Source organism: Tupaia chinensis, unplaced genomic scaffold (genome assembly GCF_000334495.1).
Source record: "Tupaia chinensis unplaced genomic scaffold, TupChi_1.0 Scaffold000316_1, whole genome shotgun sequence".
In the NCBI taxonomy this organism is placed as follows: Eukaryota; Metazoa; Chordata; class Mammalia; order Scandentia; family Tupaiidae; genus Tupaia; species Tupaia belangeri.
In genome coordinates, this window is record NW_006159809.1 from 10,269,655 (window position 1) to 10,293,160 (window position 23,506).

General features: G+C 39.2%; 1 pseudogene; it reads left to right on the top strand.

The window, feature by feature from the left end:
• LOC114008269 (heat shock factor-binding protein 1 pseudogene) overlaps nt 1-3,529 on the top strand; it is a 14,594-nt pseudogene extending 11,065 nt beyond the window's left edge.
• The last annotated feature ends 19,977 nt before the right edge of the window (nt 3,530-23,506 follow it).

The following is a 23,506-nucleotide window of genomic DNA, read 5'->3' on the forward strand; positions in this document are numbered from 1 at the left end:
GTGTTCTCTCGTTCCCTTTCTCCCTTTCTGTCTCTCTCTGGTGAAGGCATGCAACTTCTGGCAAATAAAGAAAAATGAAATTTGGACTTTGGCCCTCGAGTGACTGAGTTTTAATCCAGCTGTTACTTCTAGCTGTATGGCCCTTGAAGAATCACATAGCCTACCAGTACATGCCTCCCAGGGCACTCCAAGGGTTAACTGAGTTAACTTATAAAGTCTTAGAATGATACCTGCATGTAGTGTCAGCATTACATAATGGCTTATTATCATTGCGTGCGATGAGCTTTAGAAGGAAGAGAATCAGGATGCCGTGAAGGCGTGTAACAGGGTATAAGTGAGGTTCATCTTAGTGAAGGTGCACTAAAGTGGAGAACGAGTCATAAAACAAATAGGGGAAAATATGAGAGGGAGCTTTACCTGTGTCCTTATAATTTCTAAGATACTTAATTAAGGATAAAAAAGCAATGAGTCAGGCCAGTATGCACAGCATGCCCTCAATTTAAGCAAAATGCTTAAGCTTATCCATCTATTACGTACATATGTAAGTGTCTATCATCTATGTGTTTACTCATACACTGTTGTAGGCAGGACTCACTAAGAGACTGCTAATATTAATGATGCAGGGGGTGATCTGAAGAATTATAATGGGAAGAAAACCTAGCTCTGGTCTGTTTGAAATTTATGAGTATTTATTACTTCTTTTTTTTCTTTTTCTTTTTTTTTAAAAATGCTACATGGTATGTGCGCTTGCTGGAGAGAGAGAGAGAGAGAGAGAGAGAGAGAGAGAGAGAGAGAGAAATAACCTCCTAGGGGTGATGGGCACACCTCAATCCCTTCTCTTCCACTCGTCTCCTGGGGTTTTGGGCTTGCTTGCACATGCGCTCAGCATGTTTTTCAGGCTACCGAGTCCCAGACTTGAACCCATGAAGTTGGCCATGCGGGATCTAGCTGTCTTAACCACCATGTTACCAGCTGGCCCTATTTATTATTTCTTACATTAAAATAATAAGTAAACTAGAGAAATCACCAGGTGAGAAGATATGCATCTTTATGATCATCAGGCTAAAAGACAAATGTTAAAACTAGGGCTAGTCTCAGGTGTCAGGTAAGGAAGCCTTGCTGCTGGATCCCTCTACAGGTGGAAAAAGAGCGCTCTTCTCCACAGGAATCTCAGACTGAATTGTGAGACCATAGATTATTCCTAAATTATAGCTTTTGCTCTCATCTTCAAACTTTTCTCAGTCCACCCTCTGATCTCTAAGATTCTTTTCTTTTTTAATACTGTTCCACATCATTTGCTTTAACCTGATTTTACTGACACTTTTCCTTTTTTAGACTGAAATAGACAAAATATGCAATGAGAAGAGTTTAGGCAGGAAGCAGGCCAAGAATACTACTCAGCTGCAAACGCAGGCTATTGCTTATGGAAAAAAGATGACTCAGAAGTTAGAGTGGGATGCCCAGTGGGTGAGGTCAAAGGCCATGGAGAATCATCCCCCAGGAGCCCCTGGGCCTGAATCAAGGAACTGGTGGCTTGTGCCAGGCTTGATTTTAGAACCACTGGACTGGAGATTGTTATGATTACACTTTTTGAGTAGGAATGGCTCCTTGTTTACCATTGTATGTTGGGTATATAGTACGTTTGGTATGTTAGGGGCAGATAATTTGTCTCTTAAGCTCACGGATATACAAAGCGAATAGGAACTGTATTCTAGGAGTTGTACCTGATGACCACATTGAAGGAATCTCATCCATAACTAGGCCTCACCTAAATGACTGGATATTGGATCTTGAGCCTGAGTCTAATACTGTAATGGGATGAGACCTCTGGGAAAGAAGTGAATGTATTTTGTATTTTGCAGGAATTTAATCATCTATGGTCAGAGGGTAGGCAAATCATGGAAGCTAAGATGAAACAGCTGCGAATTCCACTCATCAAGAGGTGGGTCTATGTCTCTTTCTCCGTGATATACTAGAGCTGGCCCACACGAATGCATGAGAACCAATTGTACACATCTTGTCTCAGTGATTTGTTCATTGATGCTTTCTCAGTAGCTTGAGATCAGAGATAAAGGACATTGTTACAATACAGAGATCTGCAAATGCTAAAAAGCCAAGGCTTTTTTCCTGGAGACCTGGTTGTTAAACATTCACCAGCACATAATTCCTTATATTTAAAAAAGTTCCAGGATGTTGGTAGGGGCAGAGATAAGTAGTTCACAGAGTTTGATTGGCTGCAAGTCTCCCTCCTGACTTACACTCACTACCCAAACTCGTCTGTAGCATCTGGAAGGAGAAGCTGCAGGCATTACCAAGAAACTTGAGTCATTAATCTGGGAGAGATGACAAATCTTTACATTCCACATCCACAGCTATGACTGTATGTGATGGTTAATCAAGAAATTCTCAGTGTGGTCTCTACCCTTGGGTGTCTCCAAGGTCAAATCTATTTCTTTCATAATAATACTGAACTATCATTTGCCTTTCCCACTATTATTTTTTTTTATGAATATATTGGGTCATTGGGAAAGTCATGATGTCTTTTTCTGTTTTTCTACTTGAAAATGTGTCATGACTTTTCTTTTCTCTTTCTTTCTTTCTTTCTTTCTTTCTTTCTTTCTTTCTTTCTTTCTTTCTTTCTCTCTTTTTCTTTTTTTTGGAGAAGTTTTTGCTATAGGGCATGTGCACTCGCCAGAAAGGCAGAGACAAAGAGACAGAAAGTGAGAAATCACCCCCCCCCCAGGGGGGATGGCCATGCTGCAATCCCTTCTCCTCCATTCTCCTCTTGGGATCTTGGGCATGCATGCACATGTACCCAACGTGAGTTTAGGCCACCGGGTCTGGGATTCAAACCATGGTCAACTACATGCAAGTCCAGCGACAGCCATTATGTCAACTCCTGGTCCCATGTCATGACTTTTCTAATGACCCAATATAATAAAAGTTTTGCTCTGTACATGTGGAAGTTCTCATAATTCAATAAATCAATACTTTCCAAATGACCAAGGCATGATGTTATAAAATTACGCATGGGTAAAAGTGCCATTCAAAGTACATGACGGACTAATGGACTTTAAAATAACAAAATATGAAAAGTTTACTGATTAGCACTGGTGAATGAGTTTTAGTGTAAAACTGAATCAGCACTGTTGAGTTTTGGTGTAATGTCAAATAAGAATATCCATAATAATATGAAAAAACCTATTAAAATACAAACTCTTGGTCTGCACGATGAACAGAGGGAAGTGTTGGTGACGGTCTGAGCAACCACCGCCACGCTGGGCACCAGGGAGATGGCCGAGACTGACCCCAAGACTGTGTAGGACCTGACCTCTGTGGTGCAGACTTTCTTGCAACAGATGCAAGATAAATTTCAGACCATGTTTGACCAGATCATTGGAAGAATTGATGATATGAGTAGTTGCACTGATGATCTGGAGAAAAACGTCACTGACCTGACCTCGTGACACAGGCTGGGGTGGAAGAACTGGAAGGTGAAAACAAGATACCTGCCACATAGAAGAGTTGAAGGTTGCTAATAATTAACACCGAAATCTGGAACACCAAGAGGAGACCAGCTGGCTTTCTGAGCTATCCACTATGTGTAGACAGGTTTTATATTACAACGTGTGTTCTTAAACACATACTATATAGTGAGTTTAGAGTGACTCCCCCCAGTGTCTTGAACATGTTACCTTCATGTTTCAGGCCTTGGTAAGTTGTGCTATTAATTATTAAACACTAAAACTTTGGCAGTTCCTGCAATAAAATAAAATAAAATAAAATAAAATAAAATAAAATAAAATACATACTCTTTCTATTTCCTCAAATGTTTCTATGTGTGACTAAATTTTCTTCGCCTATTTCAATCAGAACAACTGATCTCAACAGGCAGAATGCAGAAGCAGATATGGAAATCAAACTAGCTCCTATTAAGCTAGACCAAGAGATATTTTTTAAAATCAAAAACCCAACCTTTCTCATAAATTTATCTTATTTTGGTAAATATAGTTATTTTTTGAAAAATGACATTTATGCTAATGTGTAATGGGTTTACTTTTGTTTTCAAATAACTTAACACATACTTGAAATAGTTTTTATTTTTATTTCTATTAATAATATGGCAATGATGATAGATATAACCTACAGAAACAAAAGTTACTCGGGGGCATTGATTAATTTTAAGAATGAAAAGGAGGGACCGGCAGGTGGCATGGTGGTTAAGGGCGTTGGACTCCCACATGGCCGACTATGGTTTGAGTCCTGGACCTGGCAGCTTTCTTTCTCCCCCCTTCCCCCCCGCTCTTTCCCCCTCTGGTCAAATAAAAAAAAAAAAAAAAAGTAAAAAAAAAAAAAAAAAAGAATGCAAGAGAGTCCTGAGACAAAGGTGGAGACCAGCTGGGTCTTCAACACTGCTGTCTGCATAGGAGCCATTGGTTTAGAGGTAGGAGAAGGTGGGGAAGGGCAGAAACACCATCCCTGGGTCTCTGAATTTGTGGAAGGAGAGAAAATGAGTGCTGTTAAGGGGGTGAGAAGGTTCTCAAGACAAGCCTCAACTAATTTGTCAAGCAGGTGAAACTGGGTCTAGGGGAGCTAAGAGACTTTTGCAAAGATAGCTAGTATTTAACTAGTCCAGAGAGGAGAAGCACAGGAATCCCCACACTCATTTTACTGATCTGTCCTCTCAGGATCCCATAGGATGCCACCCATGTTTAGTTAGATGCTCGGCTGGTGACTTCTGATGATGGTGCTAGGGATGCTTCTGGGGCTAACCTGAGCATCCTCCCTTCAGTTTGGGGACACTGGCTTACAGTTGTCTTCACATTAGACACAGGCCAGCACAGTGTGCAACAGTTGGAACACTACAGATCCTCAAATGCAAGTGATTTAGTCATAGACTTAGTAAATTCTCTGCTCTCAGTAGCATATTTCCTGGGGCCCTCTGAAATTCCTGCTCATATTCTCAGTGTTATTAGGGGCAGACTAAAAGGCCCCAGGGAGGTTTAGCAGTTCGATGGCTGCTTACAAAGACCACTGCTACTCCTGTTACTACTATCACTTAACACTTACTGAGCTCATCCTCTTTCCCAAATGCTCACAATTCGATACCAGAGCACTTGTCCTCACAGCTTACTGGAATTATAGTCTGTCTGGGTGGCATGAGGTGAGAAATGAATGGAGTGGGAAAGTGGTTTTTTTTTTTTTTAAATTAAAAAAAGTGAAACAAAACAAAACTAAGCCTAGCCTTAAATGACGATTTTCAGGCTGGAGGTTTTTAGTTTGAAGTCATGCAGCTTAAAGGCTACTGTGATGTGAATCTTTCTCAACCCCTACTCCATCCTCAGTTCAAATGTTGAAATCCTAACCTCTATGGTGATAGTGCTAGGAGTGGGGCTTCTAGGAGATAATTAGGTTATGGTGGTGGTGACTTCATAAAAAGGATTATACCCTTATAACAGAGGCCCTAGAAAGCTTGCTCATCCTTTCTGCCATGTGAAGACAGTGGTACCAGAAAACAGACTCTATCTCAAATCAAATATGCTGGTTTCTTGATTTTGGATTTCTAGCCTCCAGAACTGTGAAAAAATAAATCTCTGTTGTTTAGAAGGCACCCAGTCCATGATATTTTGTTATAGCAGCCTGAATGGACTAAGACATTCTCTGCTACTTGGAGACAAGCAGAACACCACTTGATGTTTTCAATCTCTCTCAGTTTCATTTCAATAAGCGAGTGAGGAGAGAAGGAGAGCCTTGTGTCACAATAGCAAGTCATCTTTCATGTGATGTGCCCTTCTGAAAAATCTCAGCTGTTTTGTTTCTTCAGTTTCACTGAGACATGAGACAGGCATTGTTTACTTGTGATTTGAAAGCTACAAAAAGGTCTGCGTGACCTAAAGTTTCTCCCTCCAGGCCTCTGTGGTGCCTGCCACTCCCACCATTAACAGTACTCCTCGGGGACCTTTGGGAACCATGTTCACTTTAACTGACTGGACGCATCTCACGCTCACTTGCACAACTTAGTCTCAGGAATTGGTCCCTGTTCAGCATACTGCCCATCACCCAGCGGCCAGTATTCTCCAGGTGACCCAAGGCCCACATTGAGTCCCTTACCACAAGACACACAAGTACTCCCGACCTTCATTTCCACATGAGGACTTAGCTGTGCCATGTCCCATTCCTCTGACCATTTTCTTGGTCTTTAGGTTATAAATACATAATAGCTATTCATTAGAGTTCAGGTTTAATTTCTTTCTTTCTTTTTTTGGTTATTTTTGAAGTTTCTTTTTATTTCTTTATTTCATGGGAAAGAGGAAAAGAGAAAGACAAGTACCCTAACAAGGTCTCATGAAGTACCCTATTTCCCCTGCCTTCCTGACTGGATCACTGACATGTGCACACATGCCTAGCATATACAGGTTGACCCCGGAAACAAATTCCAATCTTCCACAAGGCTCCAGCATAGTGGGCTGTTGTACTATAGCTATGTCACTGTGACTGGCAAACCTGGGGTTTTAAACTGTGTTCTAAAGAGCCCCGAAAGTCTCACAAAAGTGCCATTAGTGCCACGGTAGAGCCCAAAGAGGAACTGGAGTGAGTGGATCTCAGGCCAGTGAACCAATTTTACCTCTACAGTGCCACTTGTATGCTTTCCGTAGTGCTGTCTTTTTATGGGTCCCTTTGAAGTGTCTCATTCCTTTAGAAAAAAAAAAAGTTGGGGAGCACTGCATGAGACTAAATTAACTTGTGCAAATGAGTACCAGAAAGAGTCCAATCAGTTACCGTCTTATAACCCAGAGGAAGGGAAAGGGTCAGGGGCTACACTTCACCTCCTGTTTAATGTTGCTTATCCATGCCCTTCTTTGAAAGTTGTCCATCCCTGTCACCAAGGAACTTGAAGAAAATCATCAAATGAGGTTTTATACGAGTTACGGACACAGTGGCCTCCTTCATTTCATTTGTTTAATTTTTTTAAATTGTGAAATAAACCCACGAATAAAATGGTGCACAACATTGTATTGTTCAAAAACTGATCACAAAGTGAGTGCTCCTATAACCACCACCCAGGGCAAGAAGCAGAACTCGGCCTACATGTCATCTCCCTCACCCCGAACTTCTGTCACTGCCCTCATCAGCTACCTTCCAAATCAAGCACTCTCCTAAGTATTATGGTAGTCAGATCTTGGCTTTTCACTTTTGCAGTCATCCCTAAACATTGCAGTGTAGTCTTGCCTGACTTTGAACTTTATATTAATGGAGCAGTAAGATTTGGCTGTTTTTGCTAAACTTTCTCATCTCCTTTTCTTCCTTGCTATTCTCCTTGCTCAAGAAATACATTCTATAAACCTGAGAAAAGATTGTGGTAACATTTGTAGGTCATAAAACAGAATAATGAGAAAAAGTGGTTGAACAGCAATGATTCTTAACAAACATCTCCAGCTTGGAGGCAATTACAGTGGGTGGGTATTAAAGAAAATGCAGCTCACCATAATTAGTATTTATGGAAGAATGTTCATGGCAAGGACTTTCTATTTTAAGTTCACAGATGCTTACCATTCCTGAGAAGCAGGTATATGGCACACAGAAGTGTCTACAGCATCTTCATCCTTCTCTCTCTCTCTAAAATCTCCTTGGTAAGGACACAAAGGGACATATATTATTCTAGGGTTTCTCAGAAAGACAGGGGCAACTGGGAATGTGTTCATCCCCCTCCCCCTGCCTCAGGTCTGGCCTTCTGCCCCTTCGGCCCCCACCTCTTTCTGATGGTGAATGTTGAGAGATAGTGATGGATGGTTAGTCACAAATAGTTTTCAATTTACCAAAGTGCACCCGGCTTTCTCTGAACCTCTTTGAAATGCTTTTAGAGCAACATGGAAATGGAATTCAACAATTCTCCACAGCTGCAGTCAGAAGACGACGACCCCAGAAGCAGCTGGGGCAGTTGTTTTCATGTTTTGCAGTTTCCTTATAAGACTTTTCAGAAGATTCTGGAAAATCCTGTGGCATCCATATTAAGAGAGACTGTCTAGGCAGACTCGCATTCTAAGCCTTCATCCAAAATTTGGTAAATATTTATGTCCACTTCACACTAGCAACACGTTTTCTAAGAATTACCTTCTCTGTTCCCTCCTAACTCCCATCCCAACAGGCCACATGTGGGAGCACTTGTCTTGTGGCATCTCTGTTTAGTGAAGGGAACTCTCATAGAGAAGCCCTAGCTCTGCGACCGTGTCTCAATGTCTTCTCTCCCTGGCCTTGATATCCACATCTGTGATATACAAGGGGAGTCCAAAATGTTTCTGTAACAATGGAACTCATGGACATGTTTATTTGGTACAAAAACCCCTGAAATCTGTGCATAGTTTTTTTCATAATATGCATTTTCTGTGAGTTTTTAAAAGACCCCTTCAAAAGGAGGTTGGACTGAAAAAAGGAGGTGGGACAGAAAACCCCATCTGTAAAGAGTTAGCAATGGTGTTTCAAGGTAAGAACCTGATTACAACAGAAGGTGGAGATACTTGCTGTGGCAAGGCCATTTTCACGTGGACACAAAATAGAAGGCTGAATAAGTATCTTCTCTTGAGCCAAACTATAATGGATGTTGAAGGCTTCTATTATAAAGTGAAGCGAAACACTCTTCTGCCATTGGCTCCTCCCAAAAATTTCTTTCCTAAGATATATAAGTAATTTTCCCTTGTCCAGCTACTCATTGTTGTACCTGAGTATATAACTAATAGATCCTTCCCATGCTTTTCACAGATTTTGTGATTTTCTAGAGTAATAAAAAAAAGAGTAGACTGGTGTAAAGTGTATTTATGTTAGGTTACTGGGTTGGCTCCTCAGGAATCTTGAAATAATCTCAGCATTCGGGTTTGGTGGATGAACAGACAATAGAATCTAGTAAGCTTGGTATAGACAGATATATTGTGAAAATAAACTGCATAGAAAACAAACAAACAAACAAAAACCTGGTCCCTACATGATTCTAATTCTTGTTCTAACTCGAAGTTTCTCAGACTAAGTTGCATCCATCTTTGTACTCTCTGAAATACACCAATATTCTTTCAACAAATTACTGTTTGTAATTTCAGTCAATTGCAAGTGAGACCTGACACTTGCAACTAAGAAAGCCCCAAACACTTATCTACAGATGGTTTCCTGGAGCTGAGGCAGATCTTTCTGTTTAACTGCAACAAAAGTGGAAAGCGGTGACAGGCCCAGGTCAGTAAGACGCTATGAAGAAAGCTGCCTCTTGTTTATGAGCAGTCTATAACTGCTGGTTTGAAGGATGCTCACCAGAGACTCCAACCACTCATCTTTCCATCCATCCATCCTTCCACCCACATATTGATCTATCCATCTATTTTCTACTATCCATCTGAACGATTTCCTGAGCTCCTCCATGGACTGGACTCCATGTTAGTGATTACTCTGTGAACTTCGGTTACTTATAGTGATGGCATGCCCCTATGTAGCATATGGCACTATTAATACTGAGCCCTAACACTAGAATAACCCAACACAGGCCCAGTTTTTCTTTGTTCATCATTTGGTCCCTCTCTAATATTTCTATTTTATGCAAATGTGAAATATGTCAATGATATATAGAACTTCTTCTTGGGAAATATCTTACATTCAATAGTCCAAATGCATCAGGTACTCAATTTATGTTTGTATACAAATAGAGATGGGTGGTTCAGAGTCTCTGTCCAGAGATAAAACTGCAGACACTCATTCCTGATGTTATGTTTGGGATCCACTAGCTCTTTGCCTCAGGTCTTTCAATTTTCTTTCTGTCTTTGAAAGTTTAGGTTATGGTTGGGGGATGATGTAGGTCAACTTGTTTTTTAGCCATCCTCACCTTTATTAAGACCATTGATCTTTTCCAAGTATCCTAGGGTTCCCAGAATCATTCATTTCCATTTCCTTTCTGCTGTAGACTCTTAAGAAGAGAGGAAAATTTTTTCATTTCTGAATTTTGCCTGGTCCCTAAGCCAGAGCATGTCCCACAGGTAAACTATCTCAGGAATCCTAACTTGCCCTGACCTAACAAGAATAAAGCAAAAGAGAAGGAGGGTCAGACTTTGCATGTCTTGTGTGTCTGGCTGTAAACGTTCTTAGCATTCTAAGACACTCACAGCACTGATGGGTGTCAGAGTTCCTCTTGCCTTGAGATCCATAGAGAGTTAGTTTCCTTGAAATGCAAACATTCAAGCTATGGGAAGAGTAAAATGGAAATTGTCTCACATGTTGGGATATTATGTAGGGAGAGTGGGGGATATCAACCTCAAACCACCTGGGGAGATTTTAAAAATCATTAATGCTAGGCTGCAGCAGAGCAAATGAATCAGAATCTCTAGAGGTAGATCCTAGGTGTGGTGCTTCTGAAAGCTCCTCAAGTGTTTTTGAGTCAAGGCCAAGGGTGAGAAATCTTTGTCTAAAGAAAAATGAGAGATGGCCAACAATGAGCCATCTTCAAAGCTTCTCTTACACAGCAGAGAAGCCAGGAGGCCTACTGTATGCTATTACTGAGGTTGCTAGCTTACTTTAAGCCCACAAGTTGAATAATTGTTGTATTCAAAAGATATGCCAGGGGACCAGCAGTTAACATAATGGCTATGTTGCTGAAGTTCCATGTACTTGACCATGGATCAAGTACTGGACCCGGTGGCTTAAACTCACACTGGGCGTGTATGTGCGTGCCCAAGATCCTGAGAGGAGAACGGAGGAGAAGGGATTGTGGTGTGGCCATCCACCTGGGGGGTGATTTCTCACTTTCTGTCTCTCTATCTCTCTCTGTCTGTCTGGCGAGCACACGTGCCCTATAGTGAAAAACCTCTAAAAAAAAAAAAGATATGCCACAAAAAGACCCCCACGAAGACCTAAATCAAGCATAGTCTTGGAATGTTCTGGTAACCAGGAAGTACCATTGCATAGAGAGGTGTTGAGGTAGAAATGCTTACGGGTAAGTGGAATGAACAGTTGCTAAAACAGGGAGGCTGGATATAGGGATCAAATTCGAGTATCCAGTGCCTTAATACTAAGGAAGACCAGGCTTCAGAGAAACAGGAGATCCAGAAAAACCCAGCCAACCAACCAAATAAAAAAAACCCACACAAACCAGAAATGGGATGTATGTGGCCACAATGCTGAGAAGATAACAGTTATCACTCAACATTGAATGTGTGTGGAGATTCAAGTCTCTGTGGTAAACACACAAGAATTAATAAGATGCTCTTCACAGAAAATTGGATGTTGTAGAGGGTAATTTTTAAAAATCATTTGTCTTTGCAGATTTTGCTATTCCCAGACTGACCAATCATGTGATAGAATAAAATCACTGATATGTGCTTGAAAGATCCATTTTTACTTGTCCGAATAAGTAGAATGTCCTAAAAGTGAGTAGCAATAGCATTGCAAAGTGAAGTTGAACTTCAAGGTCCTTTTCAACACTACCAACCTTGACCTGGTTTTCATAAGAGATTTTAAGATGAACATTTCTCAGTTTTATCCACATCAGATAGTTCTTGCTCAGCCACCTGCCAGCAATTTTGTTTGTAGTTGGTTATTAAATAAAACTGGAAGTAGGGCCTAGTCTATCAATTATTGATAAATTAGTCGATAACATTTCTCTTGGTTTACTTTTCTTTCACCTTTACTTCTTTAAAAACTCAGAATCAGAACCTTTGAAAATGGCCCCATCTTATTTCTTAAGTCATATTCTTTGTTGTTTCCATTGGTTAGAATGTGCAGGAGCAAACCTCTGCTTCTTCTACTTTGGAAAATGTTACAGCATAAATGTGTGGTTCTTCTGAGCACTTTCATTCCAAGCACAGAGTAATTATTAGCTTGGGGAGGCTCTGCTCTTTGTTTCATTTTAGTTTAAGATGTTGGGATTCCCGCCTACATAAAGGAAGGCAGGAAAGACACAGAGATGTTGAGATGTTTCTATTTTCTCCTTTCCTGGGTGGGTTCTCCTAAAAGATGTCAAGTTCAATTGTTGGCTACAACCCTGTGGCATTTAATTATTCTTGACGTTTAAACTATCATACTATGAAAAAAAAGGAAAATGCAGGCTGTCTACTCCTCCTTTTCTGAGAGAAACAATATAATAATTAAGATGGTAACTAAAGTTCTAAGAATAAGGAGAAGCCACATAAAAACTAGCATCATATTACACTTAGAACATTAATAGGAAACAAGTTGTGAGGTTATCTCCCCTATTTCATTTTTTCCCCTGTCCAGATAATCATGAGTCATCATCCTGTATAAATGAGTAATAGTTTAATTTAAATAAGCCAATATTGTTTGGAGGTCGTTTATCACCTCATGGCTCTCCCTCATGGACAAATCATGTGGAACTACACAACTTTCTTCTTGTGCACTGGAGCTAGAAATCTTGAGTTTAGGAGGCCTTACTTCTGCATGTTTGAACAGGGTCACCAAAATTAATATTGTTCTAAGGAAGAGGGTGGGTGGGTGAGGATGGCTACAGTGGTTGGGAGCAGTGATGGGCAGGGGATTAAGTGGGGAAACTGAGAGCTACTTGGAGAGATTTTGGGCTTTCGCACTTGTGATTTTAGGGCATAGAAATCAGATTTGGGCTTAAGGAGTCTGTTGATAGCAGTCTGCATGTATGTATATCAGGGAAAGAAGGTGGGGAGAGAAAAATAACTCATCTGAAAGCAGAACTCTTCGGTAATAACAACTCTGCAAAGGAGAAAACGCCACATTTTTTAAAAAGGCTAACTATAGAAATTGGATACATACTATCAGGATTAATGATTGAAGGCAAAGGAAAACTCAAGCAATGCTCCTCCGCTGGCACGTTTGGATGATAAATTGCGTTAAAGCACTGAAAGAAACAACAGCTGCAGTTAATGAAAAGCCAAATTTATCTAAATTTCTTCAGTTGATCAGTCAAAATCATCAGTATTGCTCTCACTCTGTAATCACTATTTTGGCTGGTAGGGGAGGAAGAGGACCAAGAGAAGATAGGTTTTTCTTTTTCAAAGTTATAACGTTCTAAAAAGGCAGTAACTACAGAGATGATTTGTGAGCAGTTGTAGAAAATCTGTTTTCTTGATAATAAGATCATCGATACTCTAGATTTGTTGTTTTTATTATTTTTTAACCCTCCTTAGGATAATATGGTTGGCTCCTGTAGCAAATGAAGCATATAGACATAAGCTGGAGACAGGAAATCCAGGAGGAGGGCTGCGATAATTATACCAATCCAAAATGCTTTCTAAAACATTATTATGTCCATTGAGCAGTTTCATGATCACACCACCTGCAAAACAGACATCCTGTCCTGTCTGAGGTGATTTTACCCGGAAAAGACTGAGCATTTAGGGCCAAGTAACTTTTCCAATGTCAGCTAATAAGCTTCTCTATGAGTTGGAGACAGGAGAAGGTGCTTACACTTTTTGCCAAAGACTTTACTAGAAAATAGACTTCTGGACCTCACATCACTACATGGTAAAAGCCCTAAAACCTTGTCTCAAAAACCACTTGGAGAAGCTGCCATGAAAGGCTGCTTGGGGCCAGCTTCCCTCCAGCACAGAGCTCTGTGTAGAGCCAGCCTGTGGTGTGGAATTCCGGTAGGACGCACTCACTGTATGTCTGTTTGCTGGTGTTCAATGGAACCTGAGGGAGGGCAAAATGGATCTCTGGTACTGAACAGCGTGGAAGGCTTCCAGAGATTTCATAGCTTACCTCAGGGTGATGAATAGAGGAGCTCTCGTGTTCCTTGCATACTCAGGGAGCCTTGGTGTGCTCAGTGCACCACACTCTCCTCTGACATTCTTCTTGAAAAGTCTGCACATCTGGCATTCAATGGAGTCATTTAAAAAACGGAGATGAGACTGGAGAGCGGGGAGGGTGCTTTCCTCTCATCTTCTCTGAGAGAAGATCTGTAGGACAAGATTGCACTTGATAGCTGGCGATTTTGAGTACAAAGTAGGCTGGAAGAGTAGGGAAGAGAGGGAAGGCATTTGAATGGCTCTGATTTTTCTCCTTCCAGCTGCAGTAGGCTGATCATTTTACCAATGCCATGATTGTGAAGGACACCGTGGGTGATGGCTGGTGGCTCACGGCAGCTCACAGGTGCTTGCATGTGTGCAATGGCTTCAGCCTAAGGTAAGTGACTGCTGGTACTATTGAAACATGAAGCTGCCAAAAGGCCATGAAATTGTATTCCTTCCAGTTAATTTTATCGCTGATGTGCTTTTTAATTCCTACAGCATAGAAGAAGGCTGGACGGTATTCCTCGCAAGGGATATAGGACCATAGTAGAACTTTGTTGGTATGTCTGCCAGGCAGGGCACTGAAGGTCTAAAAAAGTGGGAGCTCAAGGAGATTGAGCCCAGGAGTTTAGGAAAAGCAGAAGTAAGCTGCTTCTTAAATGAATTCAGTCTAGATTGAGGTGAGAGTGGGGAACATGCAGAATAGAAGTTATTAGTTCTTTTGTTTTTTCTTCCCAACCTGTGGCTCCTTACTATCTACTCTGGTCTCCCTCCATCCTTTAGCTAACATTTCACATTCTTGCTTTATGTAACTTCCTTTATTTTTGGCATTCAAACCCACAATTTAATCCCTACTGTGAAAACCAAAGCCTGTGCCTCCAATATGGATTCTGCATTACACCAAGCATCCATTACTCTGATGCTTTTCAAGAAGCATCAGAGCATTCTTGACACAAATAATGCTAAAAGTGGATGAGATGGTGAATGTTTGATGATGCAGTCATATTTTCATGGACTTACCTAAAGACCTGTGCATGGACTAATCTTGTATTATTTTTTCCAAGTCAAGCAACTATAAGGCATTTGTTTCTCTTTTATCCAGCATCTACTATGGGTATTGGGAATATAGCAATGAACAAGACTAGGTGCTGGAATAATTGAATACCCATTTGTAAAAAATGAAAATGACTTTTATCCATATTTACATAAAAGTCAATTCCAGTTGCTTAATGCACCTACATGTGAAAGGAAAAGGAATACAATTTTAGGTAATTATTTTTTTCATGTATAGAAGGAGTTTTGTGGGCTTTTTGTTTGTCTTTAAAGCTTATTTTATTTATGATAGTGTTTGCACATACTGATCTGTGATGCTAACTCAATTACATACCTGTTGACCAGAAGATATTTCAGTTTCTGGACTCTCTGTATGACTTGACTTTTTCTTTTCTTTTCTTTCTTTCTTTCTTTCTTTCTTTCTTTCTTTCTTTCTTTCTTTCTTTTTATCTCTGAGCCTATATATCATGCCATTTTAGTTGTAGTAGTTTTATAATAAATTTTAATAGTAAGCAGCAAGGATCCCCCATTCTAGTTTTGTCTTTTTTGTTTGTCTTGATTAAAAATAACCAATACTTAAACACAATTTTGGGATCAGTTTTCAAGTTTCAAAATACATTCACATACACACACACACACACCCTCTCTCTCTCTCTCTCTCTCACATACATACATAATTGTTGACATTTTGATAGTTATTCTATTGAATCCATAGATCAGTTTAGGGTATATGGACTTTTTTTTTTTTTTTTTGAGAGGTTTTTGCTATAGGGTGTGTGTGCTCGCCAGAAAGACAGAGAGAGACAGAGAGACAGAAAGTGAGAAATCACCCCCCAGGGGAAATGGCACCCAGCCGCCCCTTCTCCTGCATTCTCCTCTCAGGGTGATGGGCATGCACTCACACGCGCCCAGCATGAGTTCAAGCAGCTTGGTCCGGGACTCGAACTGTGGTCGACTACGTGGGAGTCCAGTGGCATAGCCATTACGCTAACAGCAATGTGGGATCTGGCTCTGGGTGCACAGTGCTTAACTACTATGCTATAGGATCAGTTCTGTACCAAATTTTCTGTGTAAACTCTCTTCTAATTATGCATTTGACTAGCAATTTTCTTCTTTCCCATTCTTCACAGTTTTTATTTTTTACTCTATGGTATAGACCTCTAGACTGAATAAAATTGATAATGGTAGATATCTTTGTGATATTAAAGGAATACTTCCATCATTTCACTCTTAGGTATGGTATTTGATGTGTGTGTGTGTGTGTGTGTGTGTGTGTGTGTGTGTGTGTGTGTATTTACGTATTTATGAAATAATTATTTTAAAAAATTAGTTGAGAAATTTCTTTTCTTCCTATTTTGCTAACAGTTTTTATTTTAAATCATTAAAGAGTTTCAGACTTTATCAAATGATTTTTTTAAATGCAGCTATCATAATTATATAATATTATCATTGGGGAACAGAGGGCAGGAGAGAGTGTACTTCCCAGTCGGGCATGGTTGTACCACGATCCTTTTTTGTCCCTTCCCATCAGGATTTTGGGCATGTACACATGTACATGCACCCTGTATGTTTTTTTTCCTCCTCACATTTATCACAGGATAACCTCTTAATAAATAACAGGAGCAATAGTAGTGAAGATACCAAGGACATAGAAAATGCTGGAAGGAAGTGAAATTAAGATATCTAAGGCTAAACTTATGGGCTCTTAAGCAGTTCTCAGACTGTGTATTTTATGTGTGACTTGGTGTACTCCATGAGGCATGGAAGATCTTTAAATTTGAGTCCAAAAGCCAAGCCACCAGTGCTAGAATTAGAACTGTGGTCAGCAATGTGGAATCTGGCTCCCTTAATCATTGTACTATGGGGCTGACCCTGTAGTCAATTTTGAACTCTACATCTACGTATATAAAAGCAAGACTTCAGTCAGTTTATTAAATGGCTCCTTCATTGTTGTTCCACAAGTAGGGAAACTGCTTACAGAAGTTGTGAGACCATGATAGATCTCAATCCCTTCTGCAGATTTCGTGATTAATAGACCCAGTATACTGAGAACCAAAAGTAACTAATTCTTTGTTATATAAATTTTTTTTTTTTTACTGGAAGTGTGTGTGTGTGTGTGTGTCTGTATCTGTGTGTATGTATTTAGAGGTAGAGACAGGGGAGTAGGAAGAGTGGGATATTTGTTTAACTCGTTTTTATATTTTAAAGGGGGTTTCTTGTAGATGACTTGTTTTGTATTTAATAATTGGTGTCTTTTCATTGATGTGTTTAGGTAATTCATATTTAAAGTGATTATCGATACGGTTGAATTAATATCTACTCTATAACTGTCTTGTATTATATACTTTTTCTTTCTCCCCATTATTCTTTTTTCTTTGGTTTTAATTAAGAATTGTATATAATTTTCTTTTATCTCTTATTTTTGAATATCAAGGATATTTCTTTTTATTATTTTATTTTATAATGTTTAATTTACATTTAATTGTTGTGCATCTCTGTGGGGTACAATGTAATTTTTCAAAGCATGCATGCAATATGTGATAATCAAATAAAAGATATTATCATATTCATCATCTTCAACCAAGAACATTACATTATACTGTGGACCTTCAATGTTCATTCTACTCTTTTAATTTTTGGAGTGATATAATCATATATATGTATGTATACATATATATTTATGTATATATGACTAGCAACATGCCTCATTTATTTTACTCTCTTGTGGTATACTATTTTATAACCTATTAGCCTTGTTTACATGCATTTTGTGTCTACTAAACTTTTTTTCTAATCCCTCCTCACCCACCCCTTATCCCTCATGAAGTCTCTAGTTAAAAAGCATTTAACAGACACAAGAATGGGAGGTCCTTTGCTGAAAGTGATGTGTTTGATAATATCCTTGATCTGATTATCATACACTTCATGAATGCTTTGAGAAACCATACCATATGTCATAAAGATATACTAAAATTAAATGTAAGCAGGAAATTATAAAATAAAATAAAATTGGAAAAAAATGTCTTTCCTTAGAGCTTACGATAAACATTTTTTTAAAACTAATCTGAGCCCACTTTCAAATAACACTATTATGCTTCATGTGTAATGCAGGTATCTTATAATAGATCATTTCCAATTCCTGGGACATAGACTTTATTCATTCAACAAATAAATGTGAGGCATATTCTATATAGCAGGTATTGTGCTAGTTTCCAAGGGTACATTGGTGAGTAACATTGTCACAGTCTGCCCTAGTGAGACTTATTCTTCAATAATTTTGAAGAACTGAATTGACTGATATGAATGAAATGATCAGTTTTATGAAGTCCTAATGCAGAGATCTGTAGGCTATATGAGTGTGAGATCTGTAGGCTATATGAGTTGAATATCCTCTGAAAAACGTCTCCTATCTCTGTAACCGTTTGCTCTCCTGAAAATGACAGAGGAAAGACTTCCTGGTCAAGGATTCTAAGGATCTTCATTTTGGAGCTGAACTAGTTGTCAAGGGACATAGGAAGGTTCAATTTGATTTTTCTTTTGACTGCTTTATTCTTATTCTGCCCCTCCCCTCACTTCCCTCCACATGGATGGAAACAAATAGTTCTGATATTGCTCTTCTTTTCCTTCTCTTCTCTCTTTTCCACTTTTCCTAAAATCTATAATAACAAGCAGTGGCAGGAGGGTGGTAGAGAGTGCTTAATGGGAAGTGGAAACATAGTTTTAAGTAGTTCCTTCTTCTCTCTCCTAAAATCTACTTCAAGACTATTGGAGTAGGGTAACCAGCAGTTGGCATAATGGTTACGTTGTTGGACTCACACATAGCTGACCACAGTTTGAGTGTTTGACCTGGTGACTTAAAACTAATGCTGGGTATGTGTATGCATATGTGCCTAAGATCCCGAGAGGAGAATGGAGGAGAAGGAATTGTGGCATGGCCATCCCCCCTGAGGGGTGTTTTTTGCTTTCTGTGTCTCTGGCGAGCATATGTGCCCTACAGCAAAAATCTCTCTTAAAAAAAAAAAAAAGAAGGATTATTGGAGTAGGCAAAGACTTCTTAAATAAGACCACCCCCAAAGCATGGACGATAATCTCAAAAATAGACAAGTGGGATTTCATCAGGTTAAAAGCTCTTACATAATAAAATAAACAATAATTAGAGTGAAGAGACAACCCTTGGAATGGGAGAATATATTTGCAAATGGTCCCTCAGATAAGGGACTGATAAGTAAAATATACAAGGAACTCAAGAGCTTACTAAAAAAAAATCAATCCAATGAAAAGATGAGCAAATGGACTTAACAGACAACTCTCCAAGGAAGACATATCAACAGCCAAAAAGTATGAAAAAATGCTCAACATTCTTTATCATAAGGGAAATGAGAATCAAAATCACAATAAAATACCATCTAATCCCAATCAGAATGGTTAAGATGAAAATAGTTAAGAATGGTAAGTGCTGGTGAGGCTGTGGTGAAAAGGGAACTCTTCTACACTGTTGGTAGGGATGTAAATTAGTACAGCCACTGTGGAGAACAATATGGAGGTTCCTCAAAGACCCAAAAATAGAACTACCTTATGATCCAGCAATTCCACTCCTGGATATCTACCCAAAAGACAGGAATACATTCAGTCAGAAAAACACTTGCACATCTATGTTCATTGCAGCATTATTCACAATTGCTAAGACATGGAATCAATCCAAATGACCAAGAACAGAAGAATGGTTTGAAAAATTGTGGTGCATATACACTATGAAATACTACTCAGACACTAAAAAGCAAAACAAAACAAAACAATGAGATAGAAAGTGGATGAATATGGAAGATTTAATGCTAAGTGAAGTGAGTCAGACTATGAAAGAGAGGCATTGTTTGTCCCACTCAATATATACTGAATGTCTGCACTCTATGTAAGAATTGAAAGACTGGAAGGTATAAAAACATTGAAAGCAACTGTGGATACCAGAGACAGTGTGGGAAAAGGGTGGGAAATGGGGGTGGGTAGCAGGAAAGAGGGGGCAAGAAAAAAAGAAAAAAAGGCAAAACATTCAACAGATACAAAAATGAAAACTTACCTGTTGGTGACGTGCATGGTAATATCTTTGACTGGACTAACATACATTGTATTCATGATGGGAAAATTCATTTTCTATGTTGTAAAGTTATGCTGTGATTGAATGTAAAAAAAGAAGGAAAACAAACTCTATTTAAAGTGAAATCATTTCCAAGATTTCTAGACCATTTCTAAATTGGTAGCAAATAGGAAAATCAGTTTAATACATCTGCAGTAATTCTACTACATATTTATTTTGCATTAGTCACAACAATATCCTGAGAAATTGTAGGTATAAATATCCAAACTCACCTCGTCCTTATTTTTCTGAAACTTGCTTTGTCTTGACCTTGGGTTTTTATTACACCTAATGCAGAAAACTTAATTGTGTTTGGGGCTGGCAGGTGGCATGGTGGTTAAGGGTGCTGGACTCCCACATGGCTTACTGCAGTTTGAGTTCCAGTCCTGGTGGCTTGCTTTTTTGCTTTCTCTCTCTCTCTCACTCTGTCCCTCTCTAGTCAAATTTAAATAAACAAATAAATAAAGTTGAATAAAATTATTCTAAAAAATAAAACTTAATCTTGTCACTTTAGACCCCTTTCCTTTATTGTCAAGTTCAGGATTATCTCTCATTTATCTCCTTTTGTTTCCCCAGTATTGATGGTAAATTGGGTAGGATCAACTGAAACCCTGGTTTTGGTAGGCAGTGTGTTTGCTTTCTTATCTCATTTGTCTTGTTATAATTCTGGCATCTTTGAGATTCCACTTATAGATTCTAACCCTTCAGCATGTCTTCCATCTACTCTGGAATGTGTTCCACCTGAGATGGTCCCTTCTTGGATTCTGATTCTTGCTTTCAGTCCTTCAGTGCACCCAGGGAAGAGGTCTTACTTTGGTTTCCATAATCATATCTGCTGTAAATTGTCCAGACTAAGGGAGAGCAGAAGAGAGACAGAAGACTAAAGGTGAAGGGAAGGACCAGGAGATGGTGTAATGGTTATGTCACTGGACTCACACGTAGTTGACCAAGGTTTGAGTCCTGGACCCAGAGGCTTAGAAAATTCACACTGCGTACGTGTGCTTGCATTTCAAAATCCCAAGAGGAGAAAGGAGAAGGGATTGTGGTGTGGCCATCCCTGCTGGGGGGTGATTTCTTGCTTTCTGTCTCTCTCTGTCTTTTCAGCAAGGACATGTCCCCTATAGCAAATATTTCTCTCTTAAAAAAAAAAAGAAGAAAAAGTGAAGGAATGCAAGGAACCAAAATAATTGACTAAGACTTCACCATAATATAACCAGGGTAACTTCTTGCTCACATTTAATGACCAAAAGGGTTTTTATTTTTTTCTCTTATGACAAAGATGCTATTGTATCTCACCCTCCCAGACAGTCACCCACATCATTCATATAGTTGTACAGGGGTTTCCAGATCCAAGAAAGGCAAACCTAAAACCCAAGCACTTCTTAAGCCACTGCTAACATCCTGTTGCTATGTCCCATTGGTCAAGTAAATCAATTTGGGCCAATTTCTGATTTAAGGGATAAAAAAATAGATTCCATTTCTTCTTTGGGAGAGTGAGGTGATCATATTGCAAGAGGGTGTGTTTATAGTGATGGGAAGACTTTGTGGCCTTTGTAATCACATAAGCAGTAAGTGGCCATGCTGGTATTAAAATCCATGTAATTTAATCCCAAAGTCTGTACTGCCTACACATGTTATAATGATCTTCTTTGGGTATCTTAATGCTTTTGGGCATATATATATATAAATATACATATATACATATATATATATTTTTTTAAAAGATATTGACTTTATGGTTTAGGCTTATCTGTGTTCAAGCAACCTTTCTGTTTGTTTGATCGGGGCTATTTTTCTCCTTGAGCATTAGTGTCTCTATAAAATGGGTTTAGTAATACCCACTTTGGTGGATAATTATAGGTTTAAATGGTCTGCTGTTTATAAACTACCTGGTATACATCCTGGTCCATAGACTTGAGTTCAACTTCCACTTTGTGGCAATTATCTGTGTAATCTTAAGTAAGTTATTTCTTCTCTCTGGTTTTTAGTTTCTTCTTTAGCAGAATAAGGTCCATGTTAAGTGTGGGAAGGAAGGGTTAGAGTAGGGTAAAAGAGAAATACATTAAACCAAGAAACATTTGAGATTCTTTCTGTTTTTGAAATCTTATGATTCTGAGTGTCCCAGGGGAGTCTGTTTAGTAAAGAGAATAAGCCCATCCTAGGGGGACCAGCAGCTGGTGTACTGGTTACATCTCTGGACTCCACGTGGTTGACATTGGTTTGAGTCCCAGACCTGGTGGCTTAAAGAACTCATGCAGGGTGCATATGTGTGCATGCCCAAGATCCCAAGAAGAGAATGAAAGAGAAGGGATTATGATATGGCCATCCCCCCCGGGGGATAATTTCTTGCTTTCTGTCCCTCTGTCTTCTGGCAAGTGCATGTGCCCTATAGCAAAAATCTCTCTTTAGAAAAAGGAAAAAAAAAAAAAAGAATTAGCCAAGCTTGCTGTGTACTGGCCCTAGGAATTTAGAAAAGGCTTTGGTGGTGTTCAGAGGTATACAATTTCCTCAGCTATACCCGTTCACTCATAGAATTGAACAGACAGAGAAATGATGACTTTGCAGATTGAAAATCCTAAGATGTTACTTTTCAGAAGCTCTTAGCTAATCTCATCTGTCACTTCTTCCATCAAAAAGAACTTCATGATGGGCAAAGTCTTTTTACAAGCAAAATGAGAAATAGCGATTGACTGTTTTTAAAAAATAATTAGAATAATAATAATAATGATTGGGGAAAACATAGAAAAGATATTGAATGTTGAAGTGGAGAGATTAATGTCTCTGTATTGACTGACATGCATGGCATTCCCCTTTGAAAAAGCAATGTAATACACTGTAAAGTTATATGTAATCTAATGCAATATAAAGAAGATTATGATAATAAAAAAAAAGGAACTTCATGAGGCACTGAGCATTGAGAATGTATTGCCATGCAGTTACTTGTTACTGACTTTCCACAAATCTGCTCTGTGTCACTTGTGTTCAGCCTACATCAGTGTTTCCTAAGAAACTCAAGCCAGTGCCTGAGCTGAGCACAGGGGTTTGCTTGGTAATAGGCAGGTAGAATAGACCTAGTAGAGCTGATGTGAGACTTGGCCCTGACATTTCTTGGCTCTATGTCCTTGGGAAAATATTTAAACTTCCCTAATACTCAGTCTTCTCATTTGTAATGGAACTACTGAGTACCATGTATAATCAAGTAAAATAATATCACAGAGTAGTAGGGATCAAATGAGATAACACTGGGACAGAGTAAAAACAGTCTGAGTGGGAATTATAATAATCATGAGGGAGAAAGTTGCCATGATGTTCATTTCAGCTTCCGGAGTTGTAGATGGGCTCTGAGCAGGGGCAGTTTCTGGGATGCCCCCCTTTTTCAATCCTCATGATTGTAGCCCTGAGGCTACTAAACTGTACTAGTAGGACGTATCCCTGCCTTCTCTTCCTCCCAGGTCAGAAGCCAGGGGAGGGTCTCTTTAGTTATTATCCAAATGAATGATTTCTGATATTATCCAAATCTTGAAAAACTTGGAAATATATAAATAGGGAATGCAAACACAGATCTACCATTGTAAAG